The sequence below is a fragment of the Peromyscus leucopus genome, chromosome 5, assembly GCF_004664715.2.
Source record: "Peromyscus leucopus breed LL Stock chromosome 5, UCI_PerLeu_2.1, whole genome shotgun sequence".
Taxonomy (NCBI): domain Eukaryota; kingdom Metazoa; phylum Chordata; class Mammalia; order Rodentia; family Cricetidae; genus Peromyscus; species Peromyscus leucopus.
This window is the reverse complement of record NC_051067.1, coordinates 142,358,026-142,379,001: the sequence shown is the minus strand read 5'-3', so window position 1 is coordinate 142,379,001 and position 20,976 is coordinate 142,358,026. Positions and strand designations below refer to the sequence as shown.

General features: G+C 46.5%; 1 protein-coding gene across 4 annotated transcripts in view; it reads left to right on the top strand.

Moving 5' to 3' along the window:
• The first annotated feature begins 259 nt into the window (after positions 1–259).
• Positions 260–20,976, top strand: part of Ncoa2 (nuclear receptor coactivator 2) — a 266,816-nt gene continuing 246,099 nt past the window's right edge. For 2 of the 4 annotated variants that reach the window (XM_028864593.2, XM_028864589.2), the window contains exon 1: positions 260–356. The gene's annotated coding sequence lies outside the window, so the exon portion shown is untranslated. Of the gene's footprint in view, positions 357–639; positions 747–1,965; positions 2,072–20,976 lie in introns of those variants that run through there. The other 2 variants (XM_028864590.2, XM_028864591.2) reach the window with 2 other exon arrangements.

Here is a 20,976-nt window from a genome sequence, read left to right as displayed (position 1 = left end):
CTTCTGCGCGGTGACAGCGCTCGCTCGGAGGCGGCGGCGGCGGCGGCGGCGGCGGCCGGGAGGCGGAGGGCGGGCCAGCCCGGTGGCCGAGCCCCCTCCCCTGCTCGCGAGCTCGCGCGGTCTGTGTCTCTCTCCGCAAGTGCGGAGCCGCGGAGGAGGAGGAGGAGAAGGAGGAGGAGGAGGAGGAGGAGGAGGAGGAGGAGGAGGAGGGAGCTGGGGGAGGATCTCCATTGAAATAAACAACCAGGCAGCAGTTATTAACACGGGAACATGGCGGCCGCAGCCTGGGCTCCCGCGGCGGCGGCGAAGGTCAGCGCCGACGGCAGCCGGCACCTGACGGCGTGACGGCCCCACTGGTAACTGCGCCTCCCCTGGGGGCCCGCGGGCGGCGGGTGGGTGGGGGGTGGTGGTGCCGCGTCCCCACCCGGGCCGCTGCCCTTGGTGCGCGCAGCTCGGCGGAGCCGCGCGCCGGCCGGGCAGGCTGTTGTTGTGTGCGGGCACCGCTGCCCGGGCGGGCGTGCGGAGCCCGCGACGCGCATCCTCGAGGCGCGGCCGAGCCGGGGACTCGGCTCTTGGGGGAGGGTGTGTGTGAGTGTGTGTGTGTGTGTGTGCGTGTGGGGAGGGCGGGAAGACGCGGAGTCCCCGGGAGAGAAAGGAGGCGCTCGGGCGCCGGGCGAGAGAGCTCGGGAGACGAGCCCCGGAGCGCGAGGCGGGCGGAGGCTGCAGCCCGAGGCGCCGGCCGAGAGGTGAGCACCAGGCCGGGGAGCAGCGGTTTGCCGCGGGCCCCGGCTCGGGGCCCCCTCGGGGCTGCGCGGCGGAGCCCCGGGAGGCGGCTCCCCGGGCTGGCGGGGGGGAAGCCCGGGGCCGGCGGGCGCAGCCGCGGCCGGTGCTTTCTTCCCGGGAGGCGTGCGGCGGCGGCGGCGGCTGCTGCACGGGTGGGAGCCGCTCGGGCGGGCGAGAGAAGGCAGGACCGGGGAAGTGCCGGGGGTGTGTGTGAAGGTGACGCGGCTGGCAGGGGCGGCGGCGGCGGCGGCGGGGGCTCGGGCGTCTGGGGGACCGCGGGCCTGGGTGGCTGCGGGGCGGCAGCGCTCGGGCCGCGCAGGCCGGGCCGCGGTGGGGGCGGGGAGCCGGGGTCGGGCGGCGGCGGCGCCGCGCCGGGCTCGCCCCTGACTTAACTTTCTGGGTGCGGGCATGTGTGCCGGAGGCGCGCTGGGGCCGCGGCCGGGGCGGGAGGCGGGCCGCGGGGCCGGGAGGTTCCGGGTTGGCTCGCCAGCGCCCCCTTCTCGGCCCCCCCTCTCCCCTCCTGCGGCCCCTGCAGGGGACAGGCCCTCGGGGGGCCCCCCGCGGGAAGCGGGAGGGGTCCTGGCGGCAGGCGCGCCCGGGTCACGCCCTGGACCGGGGACCCTCCTCTCCGGGCCCCTGGCGGCTCCCGGGGGAGGCGGCCGGGGTCGGCGGCGCCGCGGGCTGGCGTGCCCGCACCCCGCCCCTCGGGGGAGTCCTGGAGGCGCCGCGGCCGCGCTCGCTCGCTCGCTCGCTCGGGGGTGGCTCGGTCCCTGCTTTCCATGGTCCCTCCCTTCCCCCTCCCCCAAGTGGCTTCCGGGGCCTGCGGACCGAGGGGCGGGAATCGGGGACCCGAGCCCCCCAGTCGCCGGCGGCGGCGCCGGGCCTCACGCCTCCGAGAGCCTGTCACCGGCAGGGGAAACTTTCCCAAACCCGAGCCGGAGCCCGAGCACCCTCCTCCGCCACCTCGTCCTCTAATCCCACTCCCACTCCACCGCCTCCGACTCCTTCCCCTCCCACCGACCCGAATCTTGCCGTGCCTGACGGACGGGGCAGTGAGCCAATAGGCGGCGGGAGCTGACCTGCCGGGTATCGGTAAGCCAATGGTGGGGGCCAGAGGCAGGAAGGGGGCGGGGCTTCTCCCGACCAGTGAGGGTTGAGTTGCTCGCGGGGCGGGGGAGTCATGGAGACGCCGCGAGCCGTCCACTCTGGCGCGTCCCTTGGTCGCCCGCCGCTCAGCTTGTGGAATAGTGTCACTCACGGGACCTGTGACCTGGGGAGCCCTGCCGAGGTGCGCGAAGAAGATACTGGTTTTCTCTGGTGCCGCGAGAGGCGTTGGTTTAGACGTGACAAAGTCTAAAAGCCACTTCAGGATGTGGCAGTCCCTGCGAGGCCCGGTTTTAAAATGGCATATGTTGGTAGTGACCGTGTTCTGGACCTCGGCGCCAGGTGTACGTGCTAGGGAGCTTTGAAGGTCTGCGTTAGTTTTACTAGGCTTCTGTCCAGCATCGGGACGATGAGATTGAAAGGGCACCCTGAGTGTGAAGGGGTAGCTCACGTCGGGTGATTATTAGAAATGCTAATGCAGCCTTGTTTGGAATGGCTTCACTGGCACCCTGTTTAATCAGACCACCAAATCCCAACGTGTACTCTTTAAGTTTTGTGTTTGGTCTGGGTGTGACATTTTACAAAGTTTCGGTTTATGCTGTTCGATTTTTTTTTTTCTCTTGCTCCTGGGTAAACAAAATTAAGTTATCAACCAAAGCATCACTGAGACACTAAGCGTGGGTATTTAAAGCACAAAACTAGCCAAAGAATACTTGTCTGCAGGAAAAAAAAAAAAAAAAAAAAAGGACGGCGGGGCGTGGGGTGGGGAGTAGCTTTCCAGGTTACTCCCATACAAAAGATTCTTAACAATTTCTACTTTTCTTAAACACAGATGAATTTCACAGTGTGTGGCTACTTCTGATGTGTAAGAGGTCAAGAGCTAGCTTTGATTGTTTTAACTGTTCGGGTCCAGTGAAGTGACTTTCTTGACTCCTTCCTGCCTTTCAGGAACGAGGGTGGGGTGGGGGATGGGGTGGGGTTCCCTGGGAAGATCCCAGGTTGCTCAGCAGGAATTGCGGTCTGTTAAAAAGACAGCAGCTGCCCGCAGTGCTCTCTCTGTGTGTGCATGCTCTCCTGTTCTTTGTTGGTGAGGTTAGCCCATCTGACAGAGACAACATTCCTTCCCCCCCGACTGGAATCTGTAGGATCTTTGGGAGTTCAAAGAAGGAGTCGTGGTAAACCAAGAATCCATCCAGTTTTGGAATCTGTCACCCGTGAATTTAATTTTGGGATTTAGAAAATATCGTATGGGCATGATACTTATGTTTCCATACTGGGTTCTCCAGCTTTTATTACTATTGGGTTACCAAGAAAGAATTTGAGAGAGACTGTACTGTAAGGAAACAGTAGTCTGTAATATGTGACTTTCGAATTTATAGGGTAGCTTCCCAATGCAGTGTAATTTTGAGCATTCTTGTAGAAATAAATTCCATTTTGCTGTAGCTTTTGAAGTGTTATTTTGGTGATAAATGCGTCAAGCCAAAGATAAAACAGGCATTTATTTCGACTGACAGAAGTAGGGAGTATTGTAAATTAATGTTCAGAATCCAGCAGCGTCCAGACACTCCCACCATTAGTTAATTTGGTTAGAGGGCCACTCTGCTCCAGGCCCCTTTCTCTTTCCTATTATTTTACTTCCTTCTCTTGAAAACGTTGGTAGATTCTTGGTGGCAGAGAGTAGCAAGTCCTCTAATGCCTGGCTAGGGAAAAACCTCTCAGGCATATGGAGACGTCTAGAAAAAGATGTGCATTGTCAGCGGTGATTCCATTGTGTGCTCTCATGCTGGAGCTGAGCCCTCTTCCTCCTGGGAATTTCTCTCTTAAAAGAGAGGATTTCTTTGACTTTTAGATGTCAGGGTACAGAGGCCCAGGCTTCAAGGCAGCTCAGCAGTCATTGATGTGAGTTTAATGCTTTTGGGGTACTCAATAATTTTTTTAAAAAAATTAACCCTTCATTGGTTAAATATAATTTAGATGACTTTCAATGTGAGGGACCTTTTACTGGAAATATAAAAGAGGGGGTCTTGGGATTGCATAAAGGATTGATGCATCTTACTCCCCCACCCCCACCCCACCCCATAGTTGTATCGTATTAAATTTGAGTCTCTGGAACCCAGGGTCTCTGTTCAGGGTTCCATTTTACATGTTGAAGTTAAGGACTCTGCCTTAGCTGTTGCAGATATTAGCAGTTGCTATGTGACCCATACTTTTGACAGCTTAGGTCTCTAAGAATTGTTTTTGTCCTATTGGGTACAAAAGACATTCTTTGAAGCAGCCCTTATACTGGAGAGAAAAAGAAGAGAGAGTGGCCTTTTAAAGCATTTTTTTTTTAAATATAAGGTTAACTTTCTGAAATGCACAGGTGTCTTTGATATCGTGACCATTGTGTCGCTCTGACAAAACCAGTGTTTCAGATGTTAGCTTTTTACTGTCTTCTAGTTACTAGTTTTGTTTGGTATTATTATATGCTTCACTGATTTTTAGAAAAGATTTATTTTTATTTTATGTGTATGAGTGTTTTGCCTGCATGTATGTCTGTGTACCACACGTGTGCCTGGTACTCACAGAGGCCGGAATCCCTTGGAACTGGAGGTAGAGATGTTTGTGAGTTGCATGTGGATGCTGGGAACAATATCCTGGTCCTCTGGAAGAGCACCCAGTGCTCTTAACTGCTGAGCCATCTCTCCAGACCTGCTATATTGATTCATTATCATTAGGATTATAATTATAATAATAATTATTTGTTTTTTCAAGGCAGGGTTTCTCTGGGTAGTCCTGGCTGACCTGGAACTCGCTCTGTAGACCAGGCTGGCCTTGAACACACAGAGATCACCTGCCTCTGCCTTCTGAGTGCTGGGATTAGAGGCGTGCACCACCACCGCCACCACCACCACCTGGCTGCTGTATTGATTTTAAATGAAGAAATAGAGGGAGGAAGGAACTGCTTACTACTTTGACATATTGGCCATCATGAACTCAGAGCAAATCAGGGACTTTCCCCCAGTGGAATGATACCTGTTTACATAGTAATAACAAAAGCCATGGAAGGGAAAAGAAAACATTTAGTTTTTCACCCTTTCCTATCACAAACTCCTTTTCTCTCTTGTGTCCCTTCTAAATGGAAAGAGGCTCTTAGTGTTTATGCGCTTATTTCTTTTTTTGTTTTCTACTTCTTGAAGGGCTTAGGATTTACAAAGGAGGGAAGGGACACCATTGTCACACCACTCTCTAAAGCCTCTTAAAGAGTGCCATCTGGAAAAGCTGCAGCGTGCAGTCCAGTGTCACAGACCCGTAATTTAGACAGCACGAGGAGAAGATGCACTTCATGGGTCGTGGATGCTACTTTCAGGATAGAGGTGACAGTGGGACTTCTGTGGCTGTTTTAGAAGTCCATATACTTTCCCTAGTTGTCGTAAAAATGATAATAGTAAGACTGGTTAGCTGGTCTCCAGGTGGAGCACAGGGATTTTGGCTCCTAGAGCGAAGAGTCTCTGTTTACCAGTTCACGTCGATCACTCACCACATTTCTGGCTTCAGTGGCTATGGCGATATAATAGGGTTTATTTTAGGACAGTGTTCAGTTGGTTCCCTGGTTGGAAATTTCTAGCAAACGTAAATGAGCATAGGACCTATGGTAATGCTCCACTTAGTTGCTTTGGAGGCTTTTGGACATAGTGTCAGTAATCAGGAGGAAGCCACAAATAGGTAGATGTTGCTAACAACTACTTAAATGTACTACAAACCTTCATCTAGGTGGCAATTGACAGAAGGAAAATTGAAATTAGCTGTTAATTCTGGAGGAATTTATGCCCCAAGCCAGCAAATTCTTCTCTGTTCCGGTCCTGTGTTCAGCAGAACTTTACTTTGGGTTTTGTATGTAGCCCTTCTCCTCATTCCTTCCTGCTTTGGCCATCGTTTCATTCATTTATCCACATAGCCATTTGATGGAGACCTCATTGTTCTGACCTTGACAGTGTATTTGGTAGTAAAAGTTGTGAGTTACAGAATCAGTGCCTGCAGAGGGACCAGAAACTGGGTGGTGGTCTCCTTCCTCCTCCTTTCTTTCCCTTACATCTTCCAGGTAGAGAAGGAAACATTTGCCTTAGTTTCAACTTGATTTCAACGTGCATATCAGTCTTTTCTTTTGTATGTATATGTAGTTTCAAGTATATACTATCTATCAAATTCTGCTTTGATTTGGGATAGTGTTATCTTTTTCTTGATAAAAATTTTATGTTTTATGTTTAGAATAAAAAAGTTGTGGGGCTTGGGGGACCCCTCAGCCGTAATGTGTCTACACTGCAAGCTTGAAGACCTGAGTGGATTTCTAGTACCCATGTGAAGTCTGGCTCGTTACATCTGTAATCTTAGTGCTTGGGAGCAGAGACAGGGCCGATCCCTGGAGCTCACTAACCAGCCAGTCTAGTCACCTGGGCTTTGGGATCAGGGAGAAACCCTGTCTAAAAAAAAAATGAGATTGGAGAAGAAAGTGGAAGGCACCCAGTGTTGAGCTCTGGCCTTCACATGCACACATATGTATGCACACATAAATACATATGCTCACATACCACCTCCAAGTTGTTTAAATATCCCCTTGATGGGACCACAATGCCTGTAGTGAGAGCATAGCAGGGCAGTGCCATTCACCTCCTAGGCTTTTTGATGAGTGTTTCCTTCTTTGGATTCTGGCCACAAGCACATAAATAGATGTTGTTATCCTTGTGTTCCAGCAGGTTGGAGTTCAAGAGGGATTAATCTGTTAAGGGGGAGTCTGACGATGGCTTCCCATTAGGAACCTAGGATACAGCAAATGTCCATAGGACTCTCCTCTAGTTGTAAGTCCATAATATGAAGAAATGGATATGAATAGTGGAAGTTCTGCAGATGCTGCCAGCAGGTATCTCTGTGACCTTGGACAGAGAGGTCATGACCTGTAAGTCATGTCCAACCTATGCCTCAGCTAGTCTCAAAATTTTAAGAGCCTCTAGTCTTTTAAATGTCAAGAAGTAGGAAAAGGAATGAAGTAAAATGATGGCGTTTACTAAACGTTTGCTGAAATGGCTCTGGAGTGAGGGGCCTGTGTTGATGCATTGGCTTTCTAACTTAGGTGCTGGGAAGCAGTTGTTCACTTTGTAGCGTCCCTCTCTTGCTGCCCAGGAAGGAAATGGATACACAGCTGTCCAGTAACTTCCAGGGTCACACAGTCAAGCTATTGAAGTGCATTGGAACCCAGGCAGCTCTGCTTTGGGCCTGCTTAGCTGGGGTTGGCTGCAAGGCTCATACTCAGAGCTTTGTTAAGACAACACCAATCCATCTATTTTGTAAAAGCATATTCTTGTCTGTTCTCTCGATGGAAAACTCGTGTGCAGGGGATAGGTAGAAAATGGATCGAGGGAACACTTCCAGGGATATAGGTTTAGAAAAAGATAAGGGGTTGACCTAGATATTTGCTTTCTTATTTCTTCAAAATAGATAGTGTTGTATCTTTAACTGTGTGATGACTTTTGGTGAGTGTTGTGTTCTCCATGTAGCACCGATGACTGTGTTGAGATACCATAGACCCAAAAGAAGGCTGCTAATATATTCAGTCATCTGACTTCTGCTATGCTATTTGTGGAATTCTTCTGTCTGCTCAATTGTTTGCAGGGAGCAGGCGCGCTCTCAGGAAACTCTCCTGTGCTCTGCCAGGATCTGCACACACCGCTTGTAATGCTCCAGCTGCCAGGACCCAGGGCCTGTTGTCAGAGGGCAACACGATGCATGGGATTTTCTGGTAGTCGCTTATGTCTATAGAAAATGCTGCCCCTGACCTCCAAAGGCTTCACTTGTAGTGTGAGTTCTAGAGCTTGCTGCTGCTCACTGCCCTCTGCCCACTGCAGGCCACAGCTGAGTGAGGGTGGGTTCTCCAGTAGGCTCCATCTTGCTTATGTAATCTGCTCACGGGGCATCATGAACGGACGTCCTCTGCCTTTGTGTCACAGCTGCTTTTGTAAGAACATTTGATAGTTATCCCCAAATTTCTAATTCCCTTGTTAATATGCTTAAAATCATTTTGAAAATGTAAGTTAGAGTATTGAATTGTGCCGGGCGTGGTGGTGCATGCCTTTAATCCCAACATTAGGGAGGTAAAGGCAGGGGATCTCTGATTTTGAGACCAGCCTCATCTATGTAGTGAGTTCCAGGATAGCCAGGGCTGTGTAGAGAGATGCTGTATCAAAAACCAACCAAACAACAACAATAAATATGTATATGTGCATTAAATTGTGGTCTGAGGATGTTGCGTAGTGCTGGACTGCTTGCCTAGCATTCTGAGTTCAAGCTCAGGAACACCACCTCCCAGTGTAATGGTGTCTTTTCAGGGATCCTTCATCTTACTTCCTCATTTCTAGGCCATCTTTAGAGTCTGTCCAAATGGAGAATTTAGGTAGTTATGTGAGTAATAGTTTTTAAAGTACTTTTATTTTGTGTGTATGAGTGTTTGCCTGCGTGTTTGTCCATGCACCATGTACATGTCTGGTGCCCATAGAAGCCAGAAGAATGCATTGGATCCCCTAGGACTGGAGCTATAGATGGTTATGAACCACTATGTAGGTGCTGGGAATCGAACCCAGGGAATTCTGAAAGAGCAGCCAGTGCTTTTAACCACTGAACCATCTTTTTGGCCTAAGGAACAAAATTTTAATATATTAAGATATGTGTTTGTGGTATTATTCTCTACTGTTGTATTTTATTCGTATATATTTTATGGTGTTGTGCATCAAACCTAGGCCTCCAGTGTGCTAAGCCCTAGAGCCATATTACAAGTACAAGCTTAACATGTATATAAATAGTTAGAATTCTTCATAACTGTATCATTCATTTAACACACAATCGCTTTTGAGTAGTTATTGTTGGGATGTGAGAAGGAAATTGTTCCACATGTACTCATTAGGTTCCTGAGGAAGGAATGGAGAAGTTCACTAAAATTCAGAATGGGAATTTCTGCAGATTTAACAGTCCTGAGGTTGCTGTCTTGGCCTGGGTATTAATGGAGGCACAGGGGGACTTGCCTGCTCTAGAGGATTCTTCTGCCTGTCCCTGCTGCCTGTGTTGCAAGGGGCTGTGTGTAGAGGAGGAGGCTGAGTGAGGCACCCACCAGTCGCTGGCCACTCCCTTGCGGTGGAGGTGGAATGGCGGGAACAGCCTGCTTCCCACTGTGTCCGCCAGGGGTGGGCTCTGTGCACTTTCTCCCCAAGTCAAATTGGAGCCATGGAGACAGAAGCTGGGCAGGGGTAAAGACAATGCAGAGTGATGGGGGAAGTCTGTTACTGTCCCGAAGAGTTTCATGTGAATGACATGGCAGGTAGTGGCCCTTTTTAGTGGGTAGGTCTAACCTGTTCACAGCACTTAGGTCTGACCTGTTCACAGCACTTAGGTCTAACCTGTTCACAGCACTTAGGTCTAACCTGTTCACAGCACTTAGGTCTAACCTGTTCACAGCACTTAGGTCTAACCTGTTCACAGCACTTAGGTCTAACCTGTTCACAGCACTTAGCGAGGCAGCTGGCTCTCTGCTAAGAATATGATGTTTAAAACCTTTTGGCCCAGCCACAGCGGTTACTAACTGATTGGTTAGAGATCAGTTGGGTGTTGGCCAGCGTCGTGCCAGCAGTGGGGCGCTGAGTGTGTTGTTTAGTTGGGTTGTTATAGTCCACACCTGTATGTGTTTTTCTGCTTTAAGGATATTATTGCAAACTCCACAATGTTAGGTGACCCAAATGGTTCACATGTTATGATTGAAAATACTGAAGTGAATTAAGATTGCTCAAAACTGTAACCAAATGTTTAAGAATGCTTGCCTCAATTTTTTTTTTGCCCAGTATAATGGCACACGCCTTTAATCAGTGCATTCAGAAGGCACAGCCAGTTTGATCTCTGTGAGTTCAAGGCCAGCCTGGCTTACATAGTATGTTTCCAGGCTAGCCAAGGCTGCAAAAATGAGACCCCGTCTAAAATAAATACATAGATACATGGGAAAGAATTCAGAGAAAGAGAAATAATGCTTGCTTGTGAGGGCTGACAGTGTTGCTCAGTGGGTAGTGTTGGCCTAGCATGCACAAGGCCCTATTTTCAGTGCCCTGCAACCAGTGGACCAAGTGTTCTGGCACACACCTGTGAGACTAGCACTCAGGAGTAGCTGGAGTCTGTGTGTGTTTGGGGGATGGTCAAGTGTTCAAGGTTATCCTCAGCTACACAGTGAGTTTAAGGTTAGTCAGGGCTGTGTGACTCTCCCGTCCACTCCTTCCTTTCCCAGAGGGAAAGAATTATTTTCTGTAATTCCATTTTGAGCCTTGTTTTAATCAGTGTATGTTCTTACTGCTGTCTTAAGGTGTATTACTGTCTTGATTCCTTAAGGCTGTTCCATTCAAGGGTGATGGAAAAATTCCCTGGAAATGTTCGTTTTTATAGGCACCACCATCAGAATCTTTGCAAGGTAAACAGGTGGTACAAAGACTAGAAGAAGGTAGTGAAGGCAGTGGAAGTCTCGGAAAGCTTGGTGCTATACCGTGTACCTTTATCTTAAGCAAGTGGCACATGTAATTATGAATTGAAGCAGAATGGAAGACTGAGATATTAGATGTGATGCAAGAAAATAGCAGTAGTCACTGTGGACTGAAAATATGTAGTGACGGGTAAGCCCTCCCCTCAGAAACCCAACATTGTGCTTGGACATTGAAGTAGATTGACAGCAGAGCTGGAGCTGGAGCTCTCCAGCGGGGTGGGCACAGCTGGGCTGGCCGGACCCTGGTCCTTCCAGATCATGACCCCACCACTGAGAGGCCTCCTGCTGTGTGTGAGGGAGCTACCGGAGGATGCAGTAGGGAGCAAGGGGGGAGGAGGGCTGACCCTTGGTCCATGGGAGATGGGGGCAGTTCCCTGATGGTCACTTGACGGATGGTCACTTGATAGCGCCCTCACAGCCTAGCAGCTGTCTGCATCTGGATCTCCCTCCAGGAGCCGACCTGGGCTACTCTCCTCATTCTGATGTGCTAGCACATGGAAACACCAGTGTAAAGAGGGGATGTAAAATAACCAAGGCAGAGGAAAGCAAGAATAGTGTGTCCATCTCCTTGCATCTTAAGAGATTTTAAAGGATGTATTAGTACTTCACTAAGTTATCAAAAGTACTGGTGAGTGGTGGTGTTGCTAGTCAAAGGGAAGAATGAACTGCAAGTACATGACTGATGAGAGGAGAGCACAGAGGAGCAGATCCAGACAATTTCAATATGTAGTCCTTGAAAGACCATGAACTCAAAGTCTTTGATTCATCTGGTAAGACAGTTTGTCCATTGTGTCCTGTAAATATACCTAAAGTGTGTATGTCTGAATGATTCAAGAACTTATATTGCTTTCTCATTGGTTCAGAACACGTGTGTATGTGTGTGTGTGCATGCACACATATGCCATGTGTACACATATGTGCTATACACATACTCTGTACATATACCCATATGCTACACATGTGCACACACTGTATGTATATGCACGCTACACGTATGCATATGGTCTTAGTTAGGGTTTCTATTGCTGTGAAGAGGCGCCATGACCACGGCAACCCTTATAAAAGAAAACATTTAATTGAGGTGGTGGCTTACAGTTTCAGACATTCAGTCCGTTATCATCATGGTGGGGAGCATGGCAGCACTCAGGCAGACACGGTGCTGGAGAAGGAGCTGCTACATGTTGATATGCAGGCCACAGGAAGTAGACTCTCTCTCTCCCTGGGCATGGCTTGAGCATATACGAGGCCTCCCTCAAAGCCTGCCTCCACATCAACACACCTCCAACAAGACCATACCTCCTAATAGTGCCACTTCCTTTGGGGTCATTTTTTTTAAACTACTGTGCATATGTATGTGTGTGTGCTTTTACTCTAGACTGTAGAACAGCTGAGCAGCATAAAGACTCTATTTTTGACTGACACTTAAATCCCCTTCTCTGCTGCAAGTCATTAATAGATTGATCTTCCCACGATATTCTTTTCCTAATAATGTAATTTCCCACTCATTATAGAACGTTATCTCCAAACACTTACCTTTGAGTCTTTCTATTTCTGCTGTGTGCAGTAAGTAACCTTTGTTCCTAGGAGTGTGTTCTTCCTGTGAGCACATGTTGTGGTGTAACCTCATGTTCTCTTGATCTGCCTAGAGAAAGTAGATGAGCTATTCTACAATTTAGGAAGCATGCCTTTGACATAAAGATTATTTTAGGAATTCCTATTGCTAATCTTAACACTGAAATAATGAACCTGAACAAAAGGAGGAGTCCAAAAATATTCCAAAGTCATTACTAAGTTGCTTAATGAACCAATTATAGATTAAAATTGTCCTACAGGAACGGAAGCAAACCCACTGTGTTCACCTCAGAAACAATTAAAACATTTTTGCTTTGTCACTCTGATAAAGCCTGACTTTCTTTATGCCAGGATTTATTGGATTTTCCTTTGCAGAGTATTTGACACTCCAGAGACAAGAGGGATTAATAATCTCAGTTTCTAGTGGAGAGGAGAAAGAAAAGGTGCAGGGAACTGGAGGTACACAAAGATGGCATGCCAGGGGTGGTACCACTTCCGCTGAAGAAGCAATAACAAGAACGGAAGTGTCACTTGAGGGGTTAATGCCCCAAGAGATATTGAATTTCTACAGTTAGCCGAAGAGCCTAGCTCTTAGAGTCCACACATTATATATACTGTGATAACACTTGTGGAAATACTCTGATTCTCCAAGTTTTACTTACATAAAAATGTATTTTTATTATTTTTAACTGTGTGTGTGAGCAGCTATAAGCCACCTCACTTTGGTCCTCTGGAAGAGCAGTGTGTGCTCTTGACCCTTGAACCATCTCCATCCCCTAAACCCCAGTTTGAGTTGTTTTTTTGTTTGTTTTGAGACAGGATCTCATTGTGTAGTCCTGGAACTCTCTCTATGTAGACTAGGCTGGCCTCATAATCACCGAAATCCTCCTGTCTCTGCCTTTCAAATGTTGGGACTAAAGGCATGTACCACCACTCCTGGCTGTAGTTCTAACCAGGATTCCTCAATTGAATTTGCAGAGTAAGTCAGAAGACTGTCTGTCATCTGTTAATTTTGGGTCATCCGCCACTGGCACATGTTAGATACAGCAGTCCAGCCCCATGGAGGAGACTTTTGGCACTTGGTGACAGTGTCACATGTCTGTCTTGTTCTTAGCTCCATAAAGTATCTCAAGAACAACTTTTAAGATAAGTTGCTCTAAAGCTTTATGTTTTCCTGAAAGGAAAAGTTTCAAACTACAAAAATTATTGGAGCAGGGGCTGTCCTCACGATTCTCTCTCTCCTCATCTTTTCATTGTGAAAAGTTACATTCAGGAAGATGGGAAGGGTAGTGAAGCGAGTCCTGTGTGAATTTTTGCACAGGTAGGTCACGCATAGGTTTACTGTCCCCTCCCACTGTCTCTCAGTGCAGATAGCATCCTTCACCTATAAAGAAAGCCTTAAAACACCCAAGGTGCTGTACTCACCCATCAGAATGGATGCCTGATCTCCTCCCTGTCAGTTCCCCCAGTCATCTTCAAATACTCCATTAAGCTTTGGGTTTCAAAGCTGAACCTAATCCAGTTCAGAATCTAACCCAGTCCACTCACTACATCTCCTTTCCTGGCTTTAATTCCTTTGACTGTCCTCCAGCACCCATAGTTTGTTTCTAAGAGTCCAAGTCAGTTGTCCCAAGTGGGTGGGCTTGTTCTGTCAGTTTTGGGATGTCTTCTCTTGCATGTTGATTGAAGTTCACCCAGAAGAATTAGGAAGTTGTTAGATGAGGGAGTGAGCTTGATCCTGGCCCGAGAAGCACCCTTGAGACCTTACTGCTCCATGGAGTGACCCCTTGGGACGTTTCTGCTGAGTCCTGCAGCCTGTTTAGGTTGTGCCTACACAAACCATACTGTGATCATAAGGAAAGACAAACAGAAGGGTCACAGCTGATTTGCTGGATGGACATTTGCCATCCACTAAATGGGAGGTATATTTTAACCTCCAGGAAGAAGGAGATTTTTGTTTCAGGCACAGACTGGAGAGGAGTGAGGCTGAGGCATTAACTTTATAGTCGCCTTTGTTTCAATACTCAACACACGTTTCTTGCTCTTTGTTGGGGAGCGGTAACTTGTGTTTCCCCGCATACTTAACTGAACTCATTCTGAACATTTCTGTTTCTCTATTTTCTTTACACTCTTCATTTGTTCTCTCTGACTTTTCCAATCCCCAAATTCTTCCTATGTCTTTAGTTTCTCCTTAACCTGTCTTTTCTCTTTGCTACTTCCGAACTGTCCGGAATGTATGGTGCAGCCCTCTTTCCCCACAGCTCACTGTTGGTATGGGAGCTTCTTTCTCACCTTGACGAAAGGACTGTAAAGGTGAGGGTCATTCACAGGGATGTAATACAACAACCAGTGCTGTCTGCTTGTACCCACCCATCCAATCTGGTGTAGAAATAGTAGTTATCCATAGGTATCATTGTTTACTTTTAGTCAGGGTATTATTTAATGCTTAAGCCACAGCACAAATCTGTGTATGAATAACTGCTTATATCACAGAAGTCCCAGCTTGTAACAGCAGTAGTTTGAGCGCCAATAACCACAAGCAAATTACACTTGATTGTCAATGCAGTTTCGCCTGATTTCATATACAGGAAATGAACTCTTCCCAATTCTGATGACATGGGAAACAGTAAGTCTACTTTTAATGTAAGGCTACAAACTTCAGTATAAGAAATGTGAGTCAGAAAGACACTAGCACCCAAGAAAGCAAGAGATAGCCTAAGGATATCAAGAACCCCAGAGGAAAGCTTAGTTTGAATATAAGATCAGAAAAAATCCCAAATGCCCAAACCAAGATTCTCTCTTCTGATTCAGTGTTGTATTGTTGGAGGCTGGGCATTCCTTGACTAATGGCTTTGAATCAGGCCTGTACCATTTTCAAGGGCACTCCCACTCCAGATAAGAAATGCTACCCAGGAATAAGGGGAGTCATTTTTTTTATTATATTAATAGTTGCTATTTAAATTAGTAAAGAATGTACTTAGGAGACCAGAGGTATCGAGAAAGGAAAGAAGTATGAGAATGATGACCAGACTCCATACTTAACAGGGCAAGGTAATTTTATAAGACGTTAGTCTCAAATGACAAGTAACAGAGATACTCACTTTTTAATTTATTTTGTAGGACTTTCCAGAAGTGTCTTATTGGCATATTACAGGATAATCTAGTTGTACTTGTCATTTTGTATTGTGATATATACATATATATTTAAATATTCCCCCCCCCCATAACACCAGGGGTTAAACCTGTGTCTTGGACATGCTAGGCAAGCACTCTACTGACTACATCCCAGCTAGAGTGTGAGCCCTTTGAAAATGGACTTTTGTGTATGTGTATTTTAAATAACAATTACCCTTTTCTAATTTTCTACATCTTATCTGCTGTGGATTTGGAGTCCAGATAACAAGGTTAGTTTTGTTTATTCAGCAAAAATTTAATGAGTGCCTTTTATATGCCAGGCACAGTAATACAGTGTAAAAGGAAAAGAAATGGCCCTGTCATGGAAGCCTTTACAGTTTAGGAAAAGGAAGAGATTTAATGACTGTGCAAATGCGTTAGAATGGAGAATAGCATCCGAGGACTTACGAATACTTGTAACAAACAGTACGGTTTATTTGATGTAGGGACTGGAAAGACTATGCCTTATTTTGAATTGAGCTGCAGACACCCCTTGCCAGGAAGACTTCCTGGGTGGCATCAGCATATAGAAAGACGCATTCTAAAGAGTGGCATTGCATAAGATGTAGATGGGAACGTGACTGTGTGTTTCGGGCTCTCATTTGATGAGCACTTTTATTAAGAACAACATGAGAACTGGGGGCTTTCCCATACAAGCACCTTTCTGTGTTTGTCTTGCTGTGGCTGCCACTTGAAACTTGTGTCGTCGTGGGAGTAAGAATTAGAAAGGTAAGATGAACATGACTTCCGGGTGCCACGACAGCTGGATCTCAGCTAGGAAGCTTCCGAGCCAGGCCTGGTGCAGGTCCGTGGTAAAATCTAATCTGGGGTTCTAGGCTAGACTCCCAGAGCACATCCTCCCCACAGCCTTGGCAGCTGGGATTAACAAACAGTTGTCTTAAGGAAGCTGTGTTTCTCTTTGTAACAGCCTCAGGAGTTGTGGAGTCACTTATTCCTGTGCTGTGAGCCTCCTGAGATGGAGTCCAGTGGGGCAGCATAGACGAACAGGGGAGGCTGGAAGCTGTGGTCATCTTGGGAGCTGTGTCTAGACAGGCTAGTAGTGGACAACTGAAATATTTCTACAGAGGGTATTGTTTGAGATACAGGTGATCAGTAGGAGATCAAGCAGATATATTTTAGTTCACAAAGGCCGGAGTCTTGATGCTACTCCATCCGTGCACGGGGTATTATAGTAAGAGAGGAACTTTTTGATAAATGTTCATTGCCCCTCCCCCCTTTCCTAGGGAATTTGTTTTAAAAGGAAGTTTGATAATGACTAAGTATATATTGTGCTCACTAATCATTTAATAATGGTTAAGAATATTTTGCTTCTGGTCAGATGGTGGTGGTATACACCTTTAATCTCAGCGCCCTGGATGCAGAGGCAGGCAGATTTCTGAGTTCAAGGCCAGCCTGGTCTACAGAGTGAATTCCAGGACAGCCAGGGCTACACAGAGAAACCCTGTCTCAAAAACACAAACAAAAAACCAAATCCAAACCAAAACAAAAAGAATATTTTGCTTCTGGCTAGACTAATTCCTTTGGGCAAGTGTTTTAATGTTTCTGAGTCCCAGTTTCCTTGGTCTTTTTGAGACAGGGCTTGCTATGCTTTGGATGGCCTGGTACTCATTAGCCTGGGGTTGGCCTCCAGCTCCTGGACATGCTCCTGCCTTAGTTTCTCAGTTTGAGGATTAAAGGAATGTATAACCCCACCTGCTTCCAAATCCTTTTTTGTTGAATGGTGCTAATAGTTAAGATAATTTTTATTATTAATGAATTGTAATGAATTAGGAATCTGGTTTTAAAATAAATCTGTTCCAGATTCCTAGTTTATCACAAATGAGAATTGAAACATTAGTCTTTCTAAAACTTACTTTTTAAATTCTTTAAAAAAATCAAGACAAGTATGTTTTGTTTTACAGCTTAGGGATATATCTTGCACAACTCTGCGTTGTTTGTTGAGACAAGGTCTTGCTATGTCTGTCCTGGAACTTATGATCCTGCATTAGCCTCCCGAGTACTGGGATTACAGGTGTATAGCACTGTTTCATTGTGTGGAACTCTTGATTGACTCTAACCAGAACTCTGTCCAGAGCAGTAGCCCTGAAAGCCACTCAGGTGTTGAGTAATAATTAACCAGATACCGCTGAAAGCCTGGTGGTTTTACCGGGGAGATCCTACAAGCCTGGGTGACACATTGTCTCCGTTCCAAGAACTAGCAAATGTTAGAGTGTATTAGTTATCTACTTTGCCTATCAAATTCCAAGGTCTTATTTGTAGAGACGTAGAGAAAATATGGGTGGGTCTAGAACTGGACAGTTAAAGGAGACTCTTCAAGTGGCCCTTGATAGATGTGGTGGGCTGTGATCTGTGATGAACCTTTGGGCTGAGTGCCACCAGGCATCCAATTATAGGCAGAGCCCTGGTCTACAGTGCATAAGGATGTGAGGCCCTGGGTTTGGTTCCCAGCACCGAGCCTGGAATGGATCCCAGTGACCTGGGAAGTACGGGGTAGTAGTCATTGTGAGGCTGGCCAGAGAAGACTGTACAATCCTTGAGCTCACTCTTTGTTAAGAAATCTCTCATGCAGGCTTTGATGACACAAGCCTGTAATCCCAATTGCTTGGGAGGGAGGCTGAGGAAGGAGGATTTCAAATTCAAGGCTAGATTACCAATTTAGTGAAACCCTGTCTCAAACTAAATAATAAGCAAGCAAGCAAACAAACAGTGTACTCAGTGGTGTAGTATATTACTAGTAAGGCCCTAGGTTCAGTCCCCAGCACTGTCGGGGCAAATGCAGTAGCAGAGGCCTAGGAAGACTGGTGTGCAGGAGTGGCTGGTATCCTGTGCCCCACCACTTTCAAACTTGCCTCCGGAAAAGGCATTTAAACTGCAAGGATCAAACAAGATCTTGCCATGAGGTTTTTCTTTTAGATACTCTTAGGAGGTGATGTCATGAACGCAGAGTATAAAACCTTGCTTAGAGAATCAGAAACGTTGTGGGATATCCTTTTGGAAGATGTTAATACCAAGTTCCGGCAAAATTTGGAGTTCTTTGAATGCAGTAGTTTGTTTGCTGTGCAAGTCTGTGAGAGCAGTTTGGTGGACACTGCCTGCTGTCTGGTGCTGTATCTGTACACGGTGACCTCGTGTCCTGATTTCTTTAAATGTGTCCTAGCATCATCATTACGTTTACCGTTACCACTGCCTGTGATCAGTATTGACATGTGTTAGAGTTCTGTCAGTCTTCACTATGTCTTTGAGATTTTAACTTAAAGTCGATTGTTTTAATATTTTAAATGAGAATCTTCCAAAGGGCTGTCTAGGAATTCAGGCCCGAAGAGAACTCCCTCATGGCCCAGGTTTTAGTTAGCCTTCCTTCTTTGCAGCTAAGGCAGTGTCCAGGAGTGCACAGGGTCACACTGCACTCCTGTTTGAGCCTGTGAGAAGCCATTTGGAATGTTCTGTGTCAACTGTTTAGAGTAAATATGCTCCCATTTTGTTAGATTAGAGGATGGCTTCTATTATCTGTTAGCACCCAGTAGGTTTAATTTTGTGCTTCTCTTCTATTTTGGTTGTGAGCCTAGCCTTTAACGGCTGAGCCATCTCTCCAGCCCAATTTTGTGCTTCTCGACAGGCAGATTATTTGATGTATTGGCTGGTTATGGAATTTCTGTCCCTTTGTGTCCTGTGGTTCCATGTAGTCACTGATGCAGCTGACAGTTGTGTTTTATACAGAGATTGAGAACAGGGTGACTTAAATCAGTAAAGTATCTGACTTTTAAGGAAAAAAAGTAGTTATTTTAACTACTTGGAAGTGATAGAACGTTTAAATTATATTGAAGCTATCTGAAGAATAAAGTACCTAGAATTCACATTTCATTAACCTGGGAGATCGTCTGCTTGTTTGACATATGTAAGTGTTGGTCTTCGAAGCAGACAGTGTTATTCTCCACAGAGAGATTACACTTAGATTTGACAGAGAGAGATCTAATGGGAACTCAATGTTCAAATCACTTGGCTGGTTTGATTATAATTTAAAATAAAACTCCTTTTCTTTTGGGAAAATTAATGCATGAGACTAGATGTTACTTTTGACTAGTTCAATCTGTGACTTATTCTTCAATAATTTTCTCAGGAAAAAAAAAGGCAGCTCTTGCTAAGAATGGTGGGACTACTTCACCAACATCAGGGCCTTTTTTGGGGTTGGAAGAGATAGCCTTGTAAATAGATGCTTCAGAATCCTGTGATCACAAAGTCCTTCATCGCTGTCCTTCTGAACTGGGCTTCATCAGACAGCTTAATTAATTCTGATCATTAGCAGTTTTGGGGGAGGGATAAATTGACTATCTGAATTTTTCACTACGTAGCAAATAAAAATCTGTGTTTCACTGATGATGACATTGGATGCATGCAGTCAGGTGTATTAGCCTATGTTTACCTGGTGAATGGAATGTACTTATTTACTCAGAAGTGATGGAAAAGTTCATATGTCAGATTCCTTGGTGGGGACTCTCCAGATCTGCAGGGAAAGAGAATCAAAGTTCACAGGAACCGATGCCTTCTGTGGTTAGTGAGGTACTAGAAGAGCATTTATGAATATCACTGAAAAATTTCTATGGTGATTTTGGTGTGTGCTTCTTAAAACAAACTCTTTAGAAAATGTTGGATTCCCGACAGTCATATTTAAATATGACCAATAGCCCAGGAGTGCTACTGTGCCTCAGACAGACGTCCATACGCCTCACTTCCAGCTGCACTTGTGACTTGTGAGGAATGACTGGTGAGATGTTGCATACTCATGGAGGGAAGAGCATCACCCCGGCGCCCTGCCGTGCTTGCTTGTTGCCCCTGAAGCTTGGGGGGTTTGCTGTCATGCCTGAAGTGCGCGCATGCGCACAGTGCTTGCAGGAGCCAGGCTGTGCTTTGGATGCTGTATTGATTTAGCCTTGTAGGTAGATGCCGCATGTGAAATTCACTATCTTTTTTTTTTTTTTCATTTTGCTTAGTTTTCCATAGTTGTTTTTAGATCTTGAGCTAGGAATATGTATTAGTGAGTCAAATGAGCTCTTAGTCGGAGCTGTGGAGACTGTAGAGGGCCATCTGTGTAGTTCGTGATGTGCCATATCAACTCACATTTGAGCTTTTAGCAGGAGAGAGAAAGTTGCGAAGCCTTATTAACACAGCTGATCGATCCTACAGTGAGTCAGGGCGAGAGGAGAATGGGTAAAAGACCGCCTTTCCAGCACATCTTATTAATCCAAAAGATGTGATAACAGTTCATTGAAAGGAATTAGTATGTTATCAAAGAAGCATTCATGCTCTGTCTCGGATAGATTAAAACCAAGCAGAACAAAACACTGGGGATAGGTGCATGGTCTCTTCCATCCCTGGTTCCCCTTCTAGACGTCCTGAGCACAATGCTTCCTAGGGACAGGCCTACAGCAGCACATACTCAGCCTTTTCCAACACTTAGAAGTGTGGGGACTGAGTCCTGTTAGTCTCCTTTAATCTCTGTGGACATAAAGTGTTAGATACAGTCTTCTATGTGCTTTTATGATCCTTTGTTTTAGCTAGTTGAGCTGTTGTTAGAAACATGGAAATTTCATGGTTGGAAAAGTTCCTCAGAGACAGAACGCCACTGTTGTTTCCCTGTGTCAGGTGGCCTCTCCGGGGCTTGGGTGACACCCAGAGAGCCTTCTGAGGAAACTCCTAATGGCCTCGCTCATCGATGGCTTTCTCCTGATTGCCATGGGCACTCACTTCCCAGAGCATGCTGGCCTCACAGAAGCTTTGTCTCC